The sequence below is a fragment of the Sciurus vulgaris genome (genome assembly GCF_902686455.1).
Source record: "Sciurus vulgaris genome assembly, chromosome: 10".
NCBI classification, from domain to species: Eukaryota; Metazoa; Chordata; class Mammalia; order Rodentia; family Sciuridae; genus Sciurus; species Sciurus vulgaris.
Genome location: NC_136470.1, coordinates 92,373,245 through 92,395,323, shown reverse-complemented (window position 1 = coordinate 92,395,323; position 22,079 = coordinate 92,373,245). Strand labels below are relative to the sequence as shown.

Below are 22,079 nucleotides of genomic sequence, written 5' to 3'. Positions count from 1 at the left end.
AATTGAAATCAGAGCTGAAATCAATGAAATTGAAACAAAAGAAACAATTCAAAAAATTGACAAAGCAAAAAGTTAGTTATTTGAAAAAGTAAACAAAATAGACAAACCCTTAGCCACACTAACAAAGAGGAGAGAGAAAATTCAAATTACTAAAATTCATGATGAAAAAGAAAATATCACAACAGACACCACTGAGATACAGAACATAATGAGAAGCTACTTCGAAAATCTGTATTCCAACAAAATAGAAACTACCGAAGACATTGACAAATTTCTAGAGACATATGCTCCTCCCAAACTGAACTAGGAGGACACACACAATTTAAACAGATCAATATCAAGCAATGAAATAGAAGAAGCCACTAAAAGACTACCATCCAAGAAAAGCTCTGGACCAGACGGATTCTCAGCTGAGTTCTACAAGACCTTCAAAGAAGATCTCATTCTAATACTTCTCAAAGTATTCCAGGAAATAGAAAAGGAGGGTACCCTACCAAACTCATTCTATGAAGTTAATATCACCCTCATACCCAAACCAGACAAAGACACATCAAGGAAAGAAAATTTTAGACCAATATCCTTGATGAATATAGATGCAAAGATCCTTAACAAAATATTGGCAACCGTATCCAAAAGCATATTAAGAAAATTGTGGACCATGATCAAGTGGGGTTCATCCCTGGAATGCAAGGATGGTTTAACATCCGTAAATCAATAAATGTAATCCATCATGTCAATAGACTTAAGGATAAGAATCATATGGTTATTTCAATTGATGCAGAAAAAGCGTTTGACAAAATACAACACCCCTTCATGCTCAAAACGCTAGAAAAAATAGGGATAGTAGGAACATACCTGAACATTGTAAAGGCTATTTATGCTAAGCCCATGGCCAACATCATTCTTAATGGAGAAAAACTGAAAGCATTCCCTTTAAAAATGGGAACAAGACAGGGATGTCCTCTTTCACCACTTCTATTCAACATTGTCCTCGAAACTCTAGCCAGAGCTATTAGACAGACTAAAGAAATTAAAGGGATATGAATAGGAAAAGAGGAACTTACGCTGTCACTATTTGCTGATGACATGATTCTATATTTAGAGGATCCAAAAAACTCCTCCAGAAAACTTCTAGACCTCGTCAATGAATTCAGCAAAATAGCAGGCTATAAAGTCAACACGCATAAATCTAAAGCATTTTTATACGCAAGTGACAAAACATCTGAAAGGGAAATGAGGAAAACAGCTCCATTTGCAATAGCCTAAAAAAAAAAATAAAATAAAATAAAATACTTGGGCATCAATCTAACCAAAGAGGTAAAAGATCTCTACAATGAGAACTACAAAACATTGAAGAAAGAAATTGAGGAAGACCTTAGAAGATGGAAAGATCTCCCATGTTCTTGGATAGGCAGAATTAATATTGTCAAAATGGCCATACTACCAAAAGTGCTATACAGATTCAATGCAATTCCAATTAAAATCCCAATGACGTACCTTACAGAAATAGAGCAAACAATCATAAAATTCATCTGGAAGAATAAAAAAACCCAGAATAGCTAAAGCAATCCTCAGTAGAAAGAGTGAAGCAGTGGGTATCGCAATACCAGATCTTCAACTCTATTACAAAGCAATAGTAACAAAAATGGCATGGTATTGGCACCAAAATAGACAGGTAGATCAAGGTACAGAATAGAGGACATGGACACAAACCCAAACAAATACAATTTTGTCATACTAGACAAAGGGGCCAAAAATATGCAATGGAGAAAAGATAGCCTCTTCAACAAATGGTGCTGGGAAAACTGGAAATACATATGCAAGAGAATGAAACTAAACCCCTATCTCTCACCCTGCACAAAACTGAACTCACAATGGATCAAGGACCTTGAAATCAGACCAGAGACCCTGCAACTTATAGAAGAAAAAGTAGGTCCAAATCTTTACCTTGTTGGTTTAGGATCAGACTTCCCTAACAGGACTCCCATAGCACAAGAAATAAAAGCAAGAATCAATAACCGGGATAGATTCAAACTAAATAGCTTTCTCTCAGCAAAGGAAACTATCAGCAATGCGAAGAGAGAGCCTACAGAGTGGGAGAAAATCTTTGCCACTCAAACTTCAGATAGAGCACTAATTTCCAGAATATATAAAGAACTCAAAAAACTCTACACCAAGAATACAAATAACCCAATCAACAAATGGGCTAAGCAATCAACAAACATATGAAAAAATGTTCACCATCTTTAGTAATAAGAGAAATGCAAATCAAAACTACACTAAGATTCCATCTCACCCCAATTAGAATGGCGATTATCAAGAATACAAGCAACAATAGGTGTTGGTGAGGATGTGGGGGAAAAGGGACACTCATACATTGCTGGTGGGGTTGCAAATTAGTGCAGCCACTCTGGAAAGCAGTGTGGAGATTCCTTAGAAAACTTGGAATGGACCCACCATTTGACCTAGCCATCCCACTCCTCGGCCTATACCCAAAGGACTTAAAATCAGCATACTACAGAGATACAGCCACATCAGTATTCATAGCTGCTCAATTCACAATAGCCAGACTGTGGAACAAACCTAGATGTCCTTCAATTGATGAATGGATAAAGAAACTTTGGTATATATATACAATGAAATATTACTCAGCCATAAAGAATAATAAAATTATGGCATTTGCAGGCAAATGGATGAAATTGGAGAATATCATGCTAAGTGAGATAAGCCAATCTCAAAAATCCAAAAGGCAAATGATCTCACTGATAAGCGGATGATGACACATAATGGGGGGTGGGAGGGGGGCAAGAATGGAGGAAGGAGGGACTGTATAGAGGGAAAAGAGGGGTGGGAGGGGTGTGGGGGAAGGAAAAAATAATAGAATGAATCAAACATCATTACCCTATGTAAATGTATGATTACGCAAATCGTATGGTGTTACTCCATGTACAAACAGAAACAACATGTATCCCATTTGTTTACAATAAAAATAAATTTAAAAAAAGAATACACATTTCATGAAGAAGCAAAGTATTATACAACACGGTAATCATTACTCATATTAGAATTGAAAGCAATCAAGTCATATCAATAAATGGAAGTTGACTCATGTTTTAATCAGCTTTTTTCACTGCTGTGACTAAATGATCCAACCAGAACAAGTGTAGAGGAAGAAAGGTTTATTTCGGGGCTCAGTTTCAGAGGTCTTAGTCCATAGAATGCTGGCTCCATTGGGGGGGGGGCGGGGTTGGAGGTGAGGCAGAACATCATTGCAGAAGAGTGTGGCAGAGGGAAGTGGCTCACAGGATGATCGGAAAGCAGAGAAAGAGGTCTCCACTTTTCAGATAGGAATATATACCCCAAAGCCATGCCCCCAATGTTCCACTCCCTCCAACCACACCACACCAGCCTTCAGTTACCACTCAGTTAATCCCATCAGGGAGATTAATTCACTGATTGGGTTAAGACTCTCACAATCCAATCATTTCTCCTCCAAACCTTCCTGCATTGTCTCACACGTGAGCTTTTGGGGACACCTCATATCTAAACCATAACAACTGAACTTGCCTACTAAAGGAAAAACCCAGACCTCATACATAAGAATTAAATCCCAGCCCAGTGCTGTGGCACTTGCCTGTAATTCCAGCGACTTGGGAAGCTGAAGCAGGACAATCACAAGTTCAAAGCTGACCTTAGCAATTTAGAGGAGAAATACTAAAGACTGAATTAGAACAAATTATATTCCATGCTTTTATAATTATGTCAAAATAAATTCTATTGTATAACTAAAAACAACCAAAAAACAAAAAATGACTAACCAAAACTATAATAATAAAAATAAATAAAAAGGGCTGGGGAAGTGGCCCATTTGTTAAGTGCCCCTGGGTTCAATCCTGGGTACAAAAAAAAAAAATAAAATACATATTTAAAAAAAAAAATATATATATATATGAATGGACTGTAACTCAATGATTTCACTTCTGAAAATTCTAAATTCAGAAAAAAACCCTTTCATACAGAAATATTCATTGCACACTTACAATAAGGAAATAATGAAAGCAACCTAAACTCTGTCATTGGCTTCAATCGACAGTACCAAAAAATTTTTTTAAATAAATTTCATGAATTATTAAATGTAAATATTTTAAATAGAATTATACTGAAAAAAAGTGGAATTTTCTATTAAAAAAAAAAAAAGCATGCGTACATTTCTCCTTAAATCTCATTGTTGGGCTGGAGTTATGGCTCAGTGGTAGAGGGCTTGTCTAGGACCTGTGAGGCATTGGATTAAAATAAATAAATAAATAAAGGCATTGTGTCCATCTACAACTAAAAAACAAAACAAAAAAATTTAATCTCATTGTTCATAAAGGCTTCCTAATCATGAGTCAAATCCAGTGTCAATTTTAAAACTTGATAAATATAAGTAATACTTAAGACATAAACTTTTTTCATAACAAGAAATACCATCAGTAACTTCAAAAGACAACTAAGAACTAGGAAAAAACATTTGCAACATTATTGCAAAAGAGATAACCTTAACATACAAAAAAAAATCTTTAAAACTTGAAGGAAATATCCAGAATGTAAGAACACTTACAATTCAATAATAAAAATATGAACAATCTAATTTTAAAATGCTTTTGAATAACACTTAGCTGAAGAATATGTACAGAGGATAAATAAACTATGCATGTAAATAGGCTACATACCCTATGAATGCAATTATATGACTGACATTCTAGAAAGACAGGAGTATAGAGAGAGAAATCAGAGCTGTGAAAACCAGGAATGAGGAGAGAAAATTGTGCAAAGAAGCATGAGGAAATTATTAAGGATAAAATCTGTTTAAAGTAAGGAAGAAGAAAGGATAGAATATCTTTGTGGGTTTGGAGTGGAATTGGAGTTTTTAATAATATAAATAATAGGTGTGTGTGTGTGTGTGTTCATACATATAATTCCCAGGTTTGTCGGTTGGTTGATACTGAGAATTGAACCCAGGGGCACATTACCACTGAGCTACATCCCAGCCCCATTTTTATTTTTCATTTTGAGACAGGATCTCCCTAAGTTCCTGAGGCTGGCCTGAAACAAGATCCTCCTGCCTCAGCCTCCCAAGTCTCTGGGATTACAGGCATGTGCCACAGTGCCCAGCCAATTCCTAGGTTCATCTTCTGAGAAACCCCAAAGGTAATGACACCCCAGCACTAGTGGGTATTAGCAGAAAGTAAAAAGGTACTCAAAATGATGGGAACTTGTCAAAGATACAGAAGAGCTGGGCACAGTATTGTGCACCTGTGATTCCAGCTACTCTGAAGCCTGGGAGTGCAGAAACATGGTTCAAGGACAGCCTTGGTAACACAGCTGTAACCCATCTTAGAAAAAAAAAAGGCAATTTGAAGGGACCCCTAGTGACCAAATCTGGAACAATATGAGTACTAAAATAAATAATGACAATAATGGGTTATAACTGCCAAATTAAAATAAGTATCTATGAATCCATACAGATATAAATAATTGAATTAGTAAATAAATGGAGAGAGGCAAAAGTTGTTGCTTATGATAGAATTCCACCAATAAATGTAAAAGGAAAATGGAAATACAAAATCACCATTTGGCAAACAGTACAGTAATGATTGCTTCTGGCAAGAATCATCAATGAATGCTTAAATTTGTGGGCAAAAATATAAGGAAAAACAAGATTTACGTAATTTATTTGTTTGTTTGTTTATTTATTTATTTATTTTTATTTTGGTACCAAGGAATGAACCCAGCAGCATTTGAACACTGAGCCACATCTCTAGTCATTTTTATTTTGAGACAGGATTTCACTAAATTGCTTATGGCCTTGCTAAGTCGCTGAGGCTGGCTTTAAATTTGCAATCCTCCTGCCTCAGCCTCCGGAGCTGCTGGGATGACAGGGTGCACCACCACGTCTAGCTAAGATTTATATGGTTTCAAATTTCTCCCCACAAAAGATTTGTTAATTTTAAAGAGGAACTATTATGCTTAAAACAGAGAAGACCTGACAGACACCATCTTAAATAAGAGATCAGAATTAGTATTTCTAACAAGTGTAACAAAATGCTGTCCTGATACAGTGCACTAAAATGGAACACCACCATGTTTTTGGTATTTTTGACAAAATAATGAGGAAATATCAGGCAAATTGAAATCAAGAAACTCTTTACAAAAATAACTAGCTTGTATCCAAAAATGTCTGGAACGTGAAACGCGAAGAACAAGGATGTTACAGATTAAAGGAGATGAAGAATGTGTGATTCCCACAGCAGAAAGAGGACACCAGTGAGAACTTTGGTGAAATTTGATAAAGTCTGGAGATTGGGGGACAGTACTGGATTGGCATCAATGTCCTGCTTTTGAAAATTGAATGATAGTCATTTTTGAGAGATAATTCTCCATGTCTTTTGAACAGAGGCACTGACTGTCTTTGTTTTGAACTATCTTTTCAGAAAGGTTTATATGGTAAACTGTCTTGGAAGATGGAGATTGTATCTCCCTTGAGGGCAAAAGCAGGCATGCTACTTGGTATCATGGGAGATCCAGCTTCCCTCAGCTTAGAATTCTTTACCAGTGATGCCATTCCCTGCATGCACCAGGCATCCGTCTATCCAGCCCTCCTCACATGACCTTGTGGAACCAGGGCAAGGGAACCTATGCAATATTGATCATCTGTCACCATTGCTGTGAGCAGTGAACTGTCCGGAAAGCCTGATCTAGAAGTCACACTTCATTCAGCATGAAACTGGCAAGTTCAAGGAACTGCTTTTAGGAGCTGAAATAGCCCCAGGCTCACAGTCAACAAGAAAATGGTGACTAACCATAGTGGCCTGAATTCTGCCAACTAGTGAGCTTGGAAGGAAACCCTGAGCTCCAGAGAGGAACATAGGCAAGCCAACACGGGGTGCTGCCCTGTAAGACTTGGACCATAGGATCAAGCTAAGCCACACCCAGACTCCTGACTCACAGTGTGAGTGATAGATTTGTGGCAATTGGTTGCAAAATAATTTTTTTAAAAACTACACCATGAAATTGAACTCCACTCTATCAAAATCCTTGAAATTCTACGGATTAAGCAAGGCATAGAGGCATGTCTGTAACTCTAGCTACTTGGGAGACTAAGGCATAGGGTGATCACAATTTCAAGGACATCCTAGGCAATTTAGCAAGACTATGTCTTGATATAAAAAATTTTTAAAAGGACTGGGGATAGAACTCAGTGGTGGAGCACAACAGGTTTCAATTCTTAGTACCAGAAAAAGAAAACACGCACAAATATACAGGCTAGCCTGTTCCAGAGGGAGTTCTTTCATTTGAAAGGAATCTGCTCTTCAGGAGTTAAAGAAGCTTCAGTCCTATCCAAGGTGTTAGTGGTAAAATCAGTCTTGCCTGGTTCTCTTCTTTTCCCCTGCCCCCATATTTTTTTCTTGGTGCATTTTAAATATACATAATGGTAGGATTTCTTGCTATATATTCGTACATGCAAAAAATAAAACAGTGTAATTTGGCCGATGTCATTCCCCAGTGTTTCCTTTCCCCCCTCTTTCCTCTCTTTCCTTTCTTTCTCTTTTGGTCTCTTTCCTCTGCTTTACTGATCTCCCTTCAATTTTCATGAGATTCCCCCTTGACACCTTTCTTTTCCTTTTTCCTCTCTAGCTCCACATATGAAAGAAAACATATGACCCTTGACCTTCTGGGTTTGGCTTATTTTGCTTAACATAATGCTCTCAAGTTCCATCCATTTTTCTGCAAATGACATAATTTCAGTCTTCTTTATGGCTGAATAAAACTCCATTGTGTATATATACCACATGTCCTTTATCCACCTGTCTACTGATTCACTTCTTTAACTCTTCAATGCAGTTTGTCATGTGCTGTGGTTTCAGATGTACAATAATTTGTACAATGGTTTATTCCCAAGTTTACCTTAAGCTAAACCAATGTTATTTTTTTCTATATAGTTGCTTGTCTAAATATATATGTAATAAAAACTTAAGGAGGCTTCTCTTTTCTATATTTGTCAACTACAAAGTAAAAAATATATATTTTTCAAGTTTGTTTTTTGCATACTCAAGGTGAGAACCAAATTTTAAATAAAACTATAATATTTTATCTAGAAAAAAGTTAAGCCTTTGGAAATGTTCCATGAGCAATAACATTATATGCTCTCCACAATAATTCTCAGTAATTACACCTTCTCATCTACTGCTCCCCTGGGAAGGAATAATGCTTTTCTTCATGTTATTTGTATGAGCATGGATTACTTATTTAGCTACACTTCTGAGTAGCCAGAATAAAAATTACATTATAAAAAGAAACAAGAAAGATGTTTGTTGAGATCGCTTTGGTAGCCCACTTCTGGGTGGAATCAAGCCTTAAAAGGCTCCAGTCTGCATGGGAAGATGGGATTCTTTAAAGGAAGAAAAGAAGCTGCTTTGGAAAATAAGACTGTGTGGCAGGAAGAGAAAAAGAAGAATTAAAAGTTTGTTGGAGCAGATCAGGACAGGGAATGGAACAGAAAAGAAGATACACATAGTGACTAGAAGTTAGAGGAAATTCCTAAGAGAAGTGGTTCACGAAGAAATTTTTCTGGAGAAACTCTGAGTTTTTGTATGAGAACCCCTTCTTGTGAGTTCACAGATAAACATTTTCCTGGGCTTGGCTACACTGGATTTCTTGTGAATGCATTAAGGTGACCTTATGCAGATAAACATGGTCTGTCAACATCTGGCTCTTGTTTGGGGGTTTTAGACTAAAAAGATCTATAGGTACGTGGTGGCTGAAGTTGGTCCATCATTTGTACCAGGCATAACTTTAAAGATATGATGTATTGAAAAAATATATTTTTTTCTCCTCTACCCTCTTGATATCAATTTTATTTATTTATGGAACCCAGGGCCTGGTGCAGGGGAGGCAAGTGCTCTGTGTCGAGCTATACCCCCACCCTTCAGCTTCATTTTAGCAGAGAAATAAAAGCAGAGAAGTTTCCTCAATTTAGGGAACCCCTTATAGGTTTTCATGTCTTTTGTGATGATAAATATGAAGAAAAAAAGTAGGAGAAATCAATGAGTGTCCCTATGCCATCTGAGACTGTTAGAACAGAGTTTACATTCAACAAATTTTATTCTCAGTTTTAGTTGAGACACTGCCCCCAACACCCACCCTATTCATTCCTTTATGGAAAGCAAGTCCTCTGTGTCTTCTCAACATCACGTCCTGAACACATAATTACTTCCTTCTGTTTTCCTAAAATAATGATAGTGCCTTCAATTCTCAAGTTTGTTCTTGCTTTATTTGTGAAAATAAATGAATAAAACATGTAATGTGTAACCTTAATTAGTAAATTTGCAATTAGTGCTTAAACAAACTTTTAATATATCAAAATGGATGTTTTATTATGAAACAGTTTTGAACAAAACAGCATTATGTTTCAAAATTTATTTGTAGGGCTGCAGATAGAACTCAGTTGATAGAGTGCTTGCCTCACATTTACAAGGCCCTGGGTATATATGTATATATGTATATGTATATATATATTTGTATATTCCTTTGGAGTAAGTGTTGCATAATTTCAATTCTATCTACCCTTCCATTTCTTTTGGGTGGAAAGGAAATCATGTTTTTTGAGGTTTCAAATTATCCAAAAAATTCTATAGTGCCTTATATTTCCATCCCATTCAACCTTACTCCACCTTACCTTCGTCTCTCCAGATCCATTCTTCTTAAAATATGGAGTTGGAGAATATCATGCTAAGCAAAATAAGTCAAACTCAAAAAACTAAAGGCCGAATGTTTTCTCTGATATGTGGATACTAATTCACAATAAGGGTGGGAGAATCTAGGGGAGAATAGAATTACTTTAGATTAGGTAGAGGGGAGTGAAGAGAGAGGGACAGGGGTATGGGGGTAGGAAGGGTAGAAGAGTGAAACAGACATTATTACCTCATGTACATATATGATTGCATAGCCAATGTGATCCTACAATATGTACAATCAGAAAAATGAGAAGTTATACTCCATTTATGTATGATTTATCAAAATGCATAAATGCATTCTACTGTCATGTATAACTAATTAGAACAAATTTTAAAAATTAAAATAAAAATACACTTTGGAAGTCAGAAGATAGCATCCGGGTCTTAGCTGAAGAAAAAATGCCAAGTTCCAAACATATCGCACCATAAGACCAATGCATTTACCACCACTGCTCTCAAAGATAAAAATTTTTGTTTTTTGTTTTGTTTTGTTTTGTTTTGTTTTGTTTTGTTTTGTTTTGTTTTTGGTACCCGGAATTGAACCCAGGACTGCTTAACCACTGAGCCACATCCCCAGTCCTTTTTTATATTTTACTTAGAGACAGGGTCTCCCTGAGTTTCTTAGGGCCTCGATAAATTGCTGAGGCTGACTCTGAACTCTGGATCCTCCTGCCTCGGTCTCCAGGTGTGTACCACTGCACCTGGCTATTGTTTTGTTTCTTCTGATACTGGGGATTGAACCCAGCCACATTCTGCCTCTGAGTTCCATCTCTCTTAAATTTTATTTTGAGACAGGATCTTGCTATGTTGCCCAGAAATTGCAGTCCTACTGCCTCATTTCCCAAGTAACTGGGATGACAGGCATTCACTACCTCAGTGAGCTAAATTTCTTTCAATTAAGATTTTTAGAGAATCAATAAATGGGATGGATTCAAACTAAAAAAGCTTTCTCTCGGCAAAGGAAACCATCAATAATGTGAAAAGAAAGACTACAGAGTGGGAGAAAATCTTTTCCAAACACACTTCCGACAGAGTACTAATCTCCAAAATTTATAAAGCACTTTAAAATTTTTATACCAGAAATATAAAGAACCCAATCAATAAATGGGCTAAGGAAATGGGCAGACATAGATATAGATATAGAGATATAGAGGTGATCAACAAAGATATAAAAATGTGCTCATCATCTCTAGTAATTAGAGAAATGCAAATCAAAACCACCCTAAGATTTCATCTAACTCCAATTAGAATGGCTATTATCAAGAACACAAGCAATAATAAGTGTTGGTGTGGATGTGGGGATAAAGGCACACTCATACATTGCTGGTGGAGTTGAAAATTGGTGCAGCTACTCTGGAAAGCAGCATGGAGATTCCTCAGAAAACTTGGAATGGAACCACCATTTGACCCAGCTATCCCACTCCTTGGTTTATACCCAAAGAACTGAAAATCAGCATACTACAGTAAAGCAGCCACATCAATGGCTAGTTTGTGGAACCAACCTAGATGCCCTTCAATTGATGAATCAATAAAGAAACTGTGGTATATATACACAATGGAATACTACTCAGCCATAAAGAAGAATAAAATTATGGCATTTGCTGGTAAATTGATGGAGTTAGAGAATATCATGCTAAGTGAAATGAGCCACGCTCAAAGAGCCAAAGGCCAAATGTTTTGTCTGTTAAGTGGATGATGATACATAATGGGGGTGGTGTCAGGGGGGTAAGAGAAGAATGGAGGCACTTTGGATTGTGTAGAGGGAAATGGGGTGGAAGGGGGTGGTAGAAGGAAAGATAGTGGACTGAGACAGACATCATTACCCTATGTACATGTATGATTACACAAATGGTGTGAATCTACATTGTGTATAACCACAGAAATGAAAAGTTGTACCCCATTTTGTGTACAACAAATCAAAATGCAGCCTGTAGATAGAAATAAAAATTTTTTAAAAGATTTCTATTACAATTATAACCTGTTATAGCTGATTATATCAAAAATCCATCTGAACTGAAAACATAGCGTCAGTTATGAAACCTTTACTTGCCTAGCATGCATGAGGTCCTAGGTCCTACTCCCAGCATCACAAAACCAAAAATGTCCCACAAAACTGAGATCTTCCTGTAGGAGAAATAAAACTTTCATATTAAGACCTCCATTTAAAGGTAGTTATAAACATTGCAGTTTATAGTTGAAAATATAAAAAGTACAGACAAATAGACTTAACCAGGGTTTATGCTTACAGTCTGTACTGTTTCCTCTTTGTGAATTTTAGAGTTTAAACTTCTCCTAGACATTTACTACTGTCCTCTGGTGACAATTTGCATAAGAATAGATAAGTGTGACACAGACCCCCCTTTTCGTAATGCTGCTTTTCTTTAGAAAATGCAAATTGAAACAATTTAGATAGGCATGGTATAGCCTTCACTCTTTCTGCCCTGGTCTCACTGAATGAGTCAATGTGAAGTTATACATTTTTCTTGTTTCCATTTTTTTTCTCTCTCTCACAAATATGAATATTAGATAATCATCTCGGAACTGATGAAGCAATACCATGAGTATGACCTTCTACATCTTCTACCTTCAGCTTTAATTTTCTTCTTCTTTGTTTTTTTCCAGCCTACTTTCATCTTTTTATTTCATTCATGAGGGGAGGAAAGGACAAGAGAGCCGAGATGTTGCTCCTTTGTATCCCTGCCATCTCTTATGCTGCAGAGCACCAACTGACCTCAGGCTACCCTCATTTGAAGAAATAGTGTCTATTTGCAACATGCTCCTGCCCCAAGACCTGCAGTACAACTTGAGTCTTGTCTAACAACAGAGACAAAGAAAATGCCTTGGATTCACTGTACATGAGCTGTCACTATCAATCTGAAGGAAACACTATAAAGGATTTTTCTTTGTCTTCCTCTAGTAAAATTTCTTGTTTTATTTTAAGATCAAAAGACCCAGGTACATTTTTTAGAAAGCCAATAGGGTTTTAAAAAATACTATTTTGCCACCAAAATTCTGGTGAAAATAACTTCCTCCTAGTTTTAAAAAAGGCAAAGATCAGATAGGCGCCTGTCGTCTTGGCAGAGGGAAATAGGAAGAACTGTCACAGCCACTCATGAGGTAAGTCTCTGCCCAGATAATAGTACTACTGAGATGGCATTACTAGGGTAGTATTACTATCCTTCTGGCTCTTTGGCTACAGCTTGTGGTATTCCATAAATAACCAACTGGCTAGGGAGAGCCACATATCTTCTGTGTGCCAAGTGGGCCTGCCAATCTGTCCACTTGTGTCTGATTCGTCCATCAACCTTACCGCAGGATCTGATTTTCTTTATAGCAGGCTGAGATACAATAGGAAGATGGGAGAATGCTGAGAACGTAAAATAGTTCTGGGGTGCTTTTTTTAAGAAATATTTTTATTAGTTGTCGATGAAATTTTATTTATTTGTATGTGGTGCTGAGAACTAAACGCAGTTTCTCACACATGCTAGGCAAGCACTCTACCACTGATCCACAATCCCAACCCCTGGGTTTTTGTTTGCTTATTGTTTTAACTTCATAGTTGTTCAAAACCTGCCATAAATAGTACTGCGGTTTCTTGTTGTTGTTGTTGTTGTTTTATTGTTTCAGCTTTATATTTGTTTAAAACCTCCATGGACCTGCTTATACTTAGAGGAACAATGTGCTTTCACAGGATATTAGCCCGATGAAATGCTCCGTGAAATGAAAATTCTTCAGTCACATAAACTTGGGAAATAGTTCATTATATCTCCTTCATAGAAGTTCATGAGATAACTTAGAGTTTCAGAGTAGTCTTATAGGAAAGAAAACAGTTAATTTTACTAGCTCAGGGTCACCCAAAATGAATTGACCACAGAACACTGCTCTTTCACGTACCACTCAGCATCAAGCTAATGTTCAAAGGCTATTCATTAGGAAATAATGATTTTACAGGCTCATAGCCTGCAGGTTTTATCATATACTGGAGAAGAGTTCTTTCTCTTTACATGTGGGTGACCATGTATGTTTATTTGTAAACTCATTAAAATAAATCTGGAGTAGTGGTTCCTAACCACAGATAATCTTATCCTCCAGGGAACAGTTGACAATGTCTAAAGACACTGCTGGATGTCTCAACATGGGAGTTGCTGTTAGCAGTTAGTGGGTGGAGGTTAGGATGATGCAAAACATCCCACAATGGGTAGGACAGCTCCCCACAACAAAGAATTATCTGGCCTGGCATATGCCAATAGTGCCCAGATTTTGAAATTCTGATCTAGACAGTGATTAACTCTAAGAAGTGAGATCGGAGGTAGGGGGTGAAGAGAGATTTTTAATGATGTTTGTAGTTAAAAATTTTTATTTGCACATGCAAATAAAAATAAGCAGTCAATAAAAATGATAATAGGATACAGTAAAAAATACAATTAAGCAAAGTAATGTTAACTTTATAGAAAATTTAAAAATACGCCAAATGCTAATTTAAAATTATCCAGATATAATTAGTGTTAAGATGCCGGTAGAAATAGTACAGTAAGAATGTGCATTCCAACTGCACATCCCATCCCAGATTTATAGAAATAGAAAAATAATATTAATAAGTCCCCAACAACCTAGGATAAAAATAAGGGCTAGTAATGCTAGTCTAGAAAGCACATCATATGTCTGAAATATGGGAGGCAAGTAGGTACTGACAGAGGAAATTATAGCCCCCAGTGAGTAAGAAAAGATGTGTGGAAGCAGTTCAAAGGAGGCTTCAAGACAGAAGTGGTGTGTGTGCAAAGCTAGAGGAGGCCTGGAGAAAACCACTAGGTGATAATTTGGGAATCCACAGAAAAAGCAGCTAGGCAGGTCTAACTTTTTTCCTACCCTGCCCCTACTTATCTAAGGTGGAGCAGCAGAGGACTCAGGCCCCAGACAAGAACTATGGTAGTGCAGACATACAGGTTTGTGCCAAGTGAAGATGGCAACTCTCTGAAAGTGTGAAGAGCTCCCATACCTAGAGTGTGCCACTCTGCAACCCATGCCTCCTCTCCCCTACCATCACCAGATGCAAGTCAGGAAAGAAAATGCACAGCACTCATGGAAAAAGAGAATCAAAAATAAGATTCCAAAAAATATACCTCAAGTATATTATAGTTATAGTCCTCACAACGACAGAAGCAAAAGTCATGTCACTTCAGAGGGATGTGTCTTCACCACAGGCTGTTGATGTAGTCCTCAATTTGATGAAATACAGAAGTTACTCTTGAAAAAGGTGTGGTTTTAAATTTAATGTTATGCAGTTGTGATACATTTTAGAAGTATCTTAACCAATTTTCCTTGATAATATTTTTTTCTATGTATAAGAGTGACAAAATTTATGTTTAAAGAAGCCAAAAAAGAGTTCTCCCAACAAACATGAAATAGAAAGAGGGAAAAAAATGAATCCTGTGATAGTTTAGTTTGCATTTTTGTTCTCATTGTGACATAAAATAATGGCATCTTATATTCTATAACATGATAGATGTAAAATTTATGATTAAGTATTAGCAAACTAAATCCATTGATACATATAAAAAGATAATTTATCATGTCTAAATTTGTAATCCCAAAAATGTAAAATTCTTTTAACCTAAAATCAATGAATGTAATTCATCATATTAGCAAATTAAGAAAAATAATTCTATGGGGTGTGTGTGTGGGGGGGGGGGGTAGGGATTGAATTCAGGGCCTTGCACATGCAAAGTAGGTATTCTACCACTGAGCTGCATCTCCAACCCAAGAGAAATAGCATTTAAACTTCTACCTAAATGCAGAAAAAGGCTTTGATAAAATTCAACACTGCAAACTAAAAATGAAGAGTTTCTTTAACCTAAGAGTATTTACAAATAAATAAGCAACTACTGCAAATATTATATATAATACTCTGGAAAACTTTCCCTTTGATCAGAAACAAGACAAATATGCCTACATCACCACTCCAATTCAACATTGTATGAGAATCCTAGCCAGCAGAGCAAAGCATTAAAAAAGTAAAATAAAATAGAAATTAATAATTAATTGCTCAGAAAGGCAGATACAAAACTGCTGTTATTTACACATGCTATAATTATCCAGGTGAAAAATCCAAAAGTAGAGATAATTTTAGATTTGGAGCAATTAGCAGAATTACCAATAATGAAATCAGTTTGTAGAAATAAATTACAATATTCCTATATGCCTTCAACAAATATTTATAACAGCATTAAGCAATTCAAGTTCCTAACATTAAAGAAGTTTTTGAGATTTTTATGGAGAAAACTTTTAGACTGTATTAATGGATATAAAAGAAGACCTAAATAAATTTATAAATTTGATATACCATGTTCAGTGAGTAGAATACTCAATATTTAAAGATGTAAATTTTCCAAAATTAATTTATAGATTCAATGAAAAGTAAGTTAAAATCTCAATTTATTTTGTGACTCGTGTGTGTGTGTGTGTGTGTGTGTGTGTGTGTGTGTATGTGTGTGGTGCTGGGGATTAAACTCAGGGCCTGGCATTTGCTAGGCCAATGCTCTATCTCTGTGCTATATCCCCAACCCTATTTTTGTGAATTTTGGCAAATTTATTCTACAATACATGTAGACATATATAGGACCAAGTATAGCCAAGACATTCTTTTAAAATACCAAGTAGATTTGCTTTACTAAATAGAAATAATTACTACAAATGATTATAATTTTAAAACATATGTATTTGTACAGGAATGGAAAAGCAGGTCAATGAGCAGAATAAAGCTCATACATACCATATATGTTTTTAAACACTTGGATTTGAATCACTTCAGATCATGGTAGAAATTGTAGATTTTTCAATGAATGGTGGTGAGCCCATGTAGTAGACATATGGAAAAAAGTAAAATTGTATGCCTACCTCACACCATATGCAAAAATCAACTCCAGAAGTACTAAAAACCTAATCATAATGAACAAACTAAAATGCTCTAAGAAGTGAAGAGAATGACTTCATAACTTTGGAATAGGGAATTATTTCATTACAAAGACATGAAGAAAACTAAATATAAGGAAGAAATATTAATAAGTTAGATCATATTAGAAATTTTGGCTGGGCATGGTGACACATGTCTATAATCCCAGCAACTCAGGAGGCTGAGGCAGGAGGATCACAAGTTTGAGGCCAGCCTGGGCAACTTAGACTCTCCCAAATTGAAAATAGAAAGGATGCCCTTGGGGCTCAAGGCGAGGCAGAACATCATGACAGAAGAGTGTGGCAGAGGGAAGCAGCTCACATCATAAGGAAGGGGAGGGAGGGAGAAAGAGGGAGTGGGGGGGCGGGGGAGAGAGAGAACACATACCCCATAGCCACACCCGCAATGAACCACTCCCTCTAGCCACACCCCAACTGTCTCCAGTTTACTGCAGCTAATCCCATCAGGGATTAATTCATTGATTAGTTAAGACTCTCAAAACCCAATCATTTCTCCCCTGAACCTTCTTACATTGTCTCACACATGAGTTTTGGGGGACACCTCACATTCAAACCATAACAACAATAAATAGGTACTGAAATATTAAGATAGTAAAGGAGTATGATGTAAGCAACCTATTATCAAATAGTTTAAATAATCACACAAACACACACACATATAAAATCAACTATATTCTTAAAAAGAAGTACCGTAGTGGCTGTCGCATGGCGGAGTGTGCTTTAATGGACACTGTACTGCTGTATATGCCTGAAGTACTTGAAATGCAAATTTGGGACAACTTTACCATCTAAATGCTTGGCTGGATTAAGCACCTGATGAGGATGTTTTTTCAACAAGTTGGAGTAAGCATGCAATCAGTACTTTGGTCTGGAAAACCATATGGTTCATCTCAAAGTATCATAGGGAAAATTGGTACTAACTTATCTCTGATTCAGTGTCCAAGAGTTCAATTTCAGGACAGAAGTCAGGTCAAAGCCACCCCTGCATGAAGAACTTCCTTTCTTTGAGAAGCCCCCAAGTAGGCATATTTCCTTACCAAACCTGTCTCAAGAAGAGCCTCCACCAAAGACTGCAACACTGGTCAATGAGGAAGCCCTGCAAAAGATCTGTGCACTTGAAAATGAACTTGCTACTCTCAGAGCTCAGATTGCCAGCATCATAACCCTGCAAGAGCAACAGAATCTCACTGCAGTAGGTGACTTGGGTTCTGCTACATCTGTTACCATGGCCCCACCTCCTCCCCCGCCACCACCACCACCACTACCCGCTCCACCAGGGCTCCACAAAAGTAAATCTGCTATTGATCTTATTAAAGAGCGAAGAGAGCAAAAAAGCCAATGCTGGACTTTGGCTAAGAACAATCCAAAGAAATCTGACATGCCAAATATACTAGAAATCCTTAAAGATATGAATAGTGTAAAACTTCAGTCAGTTAAGAGGTCAGAATTACCCAAGATGCAAAGCCCAAGTCAGTAGATGCTACTGACCCTGCTGCCCTCATAGCAGAAACTCTGAAAAAGAAGTGTGCTTATTGGTATCGAAGCAATAGCCAAGGTGAAGTTGAAAAAGGAGCTCCAAAGTCTAAATCAGAACCACCTCAGAGACAGCATTGTTTAAGCCACATTATGTTGAAGTCTACAGGAAAAATGAAGGCTTTAATTGAAAATGTTTCAAACTCCTAATGGACAATAAGCTGAGAAAAATTTCCTGGTTCAGCTGGTTTGTGACGGCTGAATTTGGCTAGTAGAACTTCACACTATTTAGTAAATACCTGACTTTAGTATTCAAGTGGTCTCCTTTTTAACCCAGAGGATTAAGCAATAATGTAAGCACCATAACTTTGTTTTGCTTTATGAGATGGTCGTTCTGGAGCTTCCCATAACATACTGAATTCTGACATGTTTTTCAAGTATAGCCAGGAGTTGAGGCTTCCAATGTTGAAAACATTTCTAAGATTTCAGAACATAGAAAGGATAGTTGTAGATTTTACTGTGCATTTTAAAATTCTTAACACTAATTTATCTGTACAAATGTTTTATATACATATGTTTGGGTATAAAACAGTTTTAAAAATTATCATTGGCAATGAGGGTATTGTTATCTTCATATGTTTTCAATGAGCATTTACTCTTAGTGATGGATTAGCTGGTATAATTTAAGTTGTTGGAATAAAATATTTGAGATTGGAATCTTCCTGCCTCGAACAGAACTTATATCTTAGATTCTCTCTCACATTTTTGGAGGTGAGCTTTGCATAGGAACCAGTTGATGTTCACTGGTGCAATTCCATATGCTTTCCATTAGAGGGAAGTTGAGAACCAGGACAGCGGCTTGTACCTAATTACCATCCAAGTGCTGGGGAAACAAATGTACTTTCCAAGGGGTGACAGATTAAATTATTGAATTAAATCGCTTAAATACAAACCAGATATGCCATCTTTATTTTCAGTTTAATAAATGGCATCATAAAAATGATTCATTGCTAAGTTAATAAATAATACTTCTGGAAATGTCAGCACAATGGGAGTTTAGAATTTTTTAATATTGGTCAAAATATTAACTTTATAATGAAACATGATTAAATAGGACTATGACTTTCCTATATATTATTTATCATTGGTCCTAATGCTGATCTCATGAATTAATATTATGCAATGTAATCCTTAGATATTATTAGAAAGTGGAGCAATGCCTTTCTCATCCAGGGCTTGTAAGGACTTGCTATAAGTGGTCATTTGTAAGTGCTCGATAAACTTTCATGATTTTCTATTTCTGATAAATTCAGCTATAGTTAATGCCAGAATTTCTTACCATGAGTAAATATTTGAATTTTTAAAAATTTTAAATCTAGTGAAGAAAAGTTATACTTCCTGGGAGAATTAGGAAATAAGTAGATAGATATTTTAAAATATTGAAAATGTGTGTTCCTCTCCTAAATATTAACAAAAATTATTTGAGGTAATTTACATGGTTTGGTTATTTGTCTTAAGTTTAAACTGTGGCATGTTGTTCATAGATATTGTTTCTAATTCTTTGGTATGTTTAGGAATTCTACCTTTTAAGATATTCAGAAATTCACCTGACACATGTTTTGGCCTCCTAAGAAATTTATGTTTGCATCAATATTGAATTTTGGCTAGTACTCCAGTGTAAGAAATTTACTATTTTAAAATAAAGCAAGCTTTTATTTCCCTCAGACAATAGCCAAAAAAAAAAAAAAAAAAAAAAAAAAAAAGAAGAAGAAGAAGAAGAAGTACAGTAATGCCATTCAACCCTCCCATTTACCTTGGAAATGCAAATTAAAACAAGGTATAACTTTATACTTATAATAGCAACAAATATTAGAAAATCAGATAATACCAAATATTGTTGAGGATGTGGAAAGGGGGAAGCCACATGCATTGCTGGTGAGGCAGCAGAGAAATTCTGGAGAGAAAACTGACAATACTTTGTAACACATACCTTGATCCACTAAAAATTCAAATATATCAATATTTCCTATGTATCTAAAAGAACTGGCTTCTCCAGTTGAAAGATAAGATCAAGAAACAACTCAAATGTCTAATAACTAAGTAAAAAAATAAATCTAAGTAAATTACTATAGTAATTATAAGTTGTGTAGTAATTAAGATGAATTAATAACAGCTACTTACATTGATACAGAACAATCTTAAAGACACTCAAGGAAAGTTGGACACAGTGACTTGCAGCTTGGGAGGCTGAGGCAGAAGAATTGTCACGTTCAAAGCAACTTAGGGGGGCTGGGGAGATAGCTCAGTTGGTAGAGTGCTTGCCTTGCGTGCACAAGGCCCTGGGTTTGATCCCCAGCACCCCCCCCCCCAAAAAAAAAAGCAACTTAGGAAGGTCCTAAGCAACTTAGTGAGAGCCTGTCTCAAAAAAAATAAAAAACAAAAAAAGGGATGGAGATGTTGCTCAGTGGTTAAGTACCCCTAGGTTCAATTCCCAGTACCCCCCCTATAAAAAGAAAAAAAAAATTAGAATACATAATGATAGCCAAATGTATAATAATGATCCAATAAGTAGAAAATTTATGAGAATCACTGTTATTCATTGCTTTTTAAACACTACTTTTCTACTGTCTTCTTTCTTATTGTTCTTTTGTAATTTTATCCTATTATTTATTTATTATTTATTTGAACCCAGGGAGCTTTACCACTGAGATATACCTCCCCAACCCTGTTTTTTTTTCTTTTTCTTTTTTTTTTTTTTTTTTTTTTTAGACAGCTTTTCACTAAATTGTTGAGGCTGATCTTGAACTTGTGATCCTGTTGCCTCAGCCTCCCAAATTCCTGGGATTATAGGCATGGGCCACTGAGCTTAGCCTTTATCCTGCTTTTTAACAATTAATAAAGAGTGTAGAAGTGTTCACTGCTCTGTTCTTTATAATATTCTGTATGTTTGAATCTTTAAAAATAAAAAATTCAGGAAAAAAGATAATATTAAGTATATAAATTAAATTGAATTTAAAAGTGTTTGGCCCTGTGTGTATGAAATGGAAAGTCACCTAATTATATTCTCAAATATAATTTTCTCAGAATTTTAAAGAAAATTATATTTAGGCTTGAAATAAGGAGATGTTTATTAAATAGTTCATAAATTGAAAAACCATAAGAAAAATATTGGAAAATGCTAATAAACATGATTATATAAATATGGAAATCTGATGAATGGAAAACAATCTAAAGTAATTTAAAAGACACGTTGTTTATTCTCTCACTACAAGAGAAATGCAAATTAAAACTATGCCTAGATAAAATATTTCACTTATTTGGCAGAGGTTAAAAAAATCTTTATATGTTGGAGATGCTATAAGGAACCACTCTCAGACACGACTAGGGAACATTACATAGTAGTCATTGCAGAGAGCAATTTAGCATTGTCCAAATTACTAGTACTCATCTTTAATTCTAGGAATGTATCCATACAAAAGGACATCAATACAAGATTAATTACATCATTTTTTTTTTCTAATAACAAATCATTGCACACAAACCAAATGACCCCAGAAGAATAGTAGTAAAATAAATTGCAGTGCAATTTTTTTTCTATATTGGAGTCTCACTGTGTTACCCAAACTGGCTTCAAACTCCTAAATTCAAGCAGTCCTTCTGCTTCAGCCTCCTGAGTAGCTGGTACCACAGGTATGACCCTCCACTTGACTCTAATGACTATGCAGCCACAAAAACAAGAGGGAATTCTTTCCATAATGGTATGGTGCAATCTTTAAGATTATTTTTTTAAGTAAAGCAAAGTTGAAAACTATATGCACAGATTATAACTATTTGAAAATATGTTGGATACCCAGAGACTCT

At 36.0% G+C, this 22,079-nt stretch overlaps 1 pseudogene across 1 annotated transcript; it reads left to right on the top strand.

Moving 5' to 3' along the window:
• Positions 1–17,537: 17,537 nt before the first annotated feature.
• On the top strand, positions 17,538–18,428 carry LOC306670482 (mitochondrial fission regulator 1-like; annotated as a pseudogene). The gene has a single exon. The product of its transcript is annotated as a mitochondrial fission regulator 1-like (transcript).
• The last annotated feature ends 3,651 nt before the right edge of the window (positions 18,429–22,079 follow it).